Here is a 1,299-nt window from a genome sequence, read left to right on the forward strand (position 1 = left end):
TACAAGCTATCTATCTATCTATCTATCTATCTATCTATTTGGATTCTGTCCCTCCCTTTCAGTGTGCCCACTTCTCTCCACATTTTTGTGTCATCAGCGAATTTGGAGAGTGTACTTTCTACACCCACCTCCAAGTCACTGATAAAGATGTTGAATAGCACAGGCCCGAGGACCAAGCCCTGGGGAACTCCGCTGCCCACATCCCTCTAGGTTGAAAACGACCTGTTCACCACCACTCCCTGGGTGTGACCGTCGAGTCAATTTGCCACCCGTCTGACTGTGTAGGCATCAATGCCACAGTTGCCTAGTTTTTTATGGTGATGGGTTCAGAAATGGTGTTAAAGGCCTTCTTGAAATCCAGGTAGATGACATCCACCTCAGCACCCACATCCAAGGACTTTGTGACCTGGTCATTAATATTATAGACTGGGTGAGGCCCTAAATTTAAATTAATTTTGGAGATTTAAGGTTGCAAAGAATTAGTGTAAAGACGATAGCAATATAGTCTGCACATAAAACTTAGGCTTTCTCTAGCAGCTAAAGGAGAGTTAAAAGAATAAAAACTGCAATGCTGTTAAGTAACTACACCAGTAACCAAGTAATCATAACATTTCTGCATCTGTGGAAATGGCTAACTAAAATGTAACAGCATATCCAAATTAATTTAGCCGAAGAGGAAACCCGTGCTTGCTTTATATTACTGGTCATGTCATTAAGTATTAAAAATAAGTCTAGTTTTTGCACAAAAAGTAGCAAAAAAACCCCTACAACCATAAATTACTATTTAATTTTAATTTTGAATCCTCCCTTGGATTCAACTGAGGATGTTTTAACTAAACTTGAACTACAATTGACCATATTAAAATTCCAGTAATTTATTAAGATCAATTGGACTGAGTGTGTGTGGGTACCCTATCTTAAATGAAGCTATAGAATTTTTCATATAACTGCTGAAAAAATATATTCCTGAAACAAATATTAAATTCTGAGCTGGGAAAAGTGAATCTTACTTTGCAGCTTGACCAAGCAAATATTTTAGTATCAATCTGGGCATGTCTACACATGAAATTAGTGCAACACAATAAACTCCAGTGCTGTTTGTGCCAGAGTTTATTGCTCCCTGGTACAGCATTTATACATGTGATCAGGACAGCAGCATGGTAAGACAGGGCAGTGCAGCTCTGGCTGGCGGGGGGCCCAGGGTCTCAGCCTGCCAGGCCAGGGTAGTTTCTCCTCAGCTCAACTGTGGAGGCAGGAAATAAAGTTGTGGAAGGGGGCAGAGATGTTCGCACCCTGCCC

Source organism: Gavialis gangeticus, unplaced genomic scaffold (assembly GCF_001723915.1).
Source record: "Gavialis gangeticus isolate Ggan-Ray unplaced genomic scaffold, GavGan_comp1, whole genome shotgun sequence".
NCBI classification, from domain to species: domain Eukaryota; kingdom Metazoa; phylum Chordata; order Crocodylia; family Gavialidae; genus Gavialis; species Gavialis gangeticus.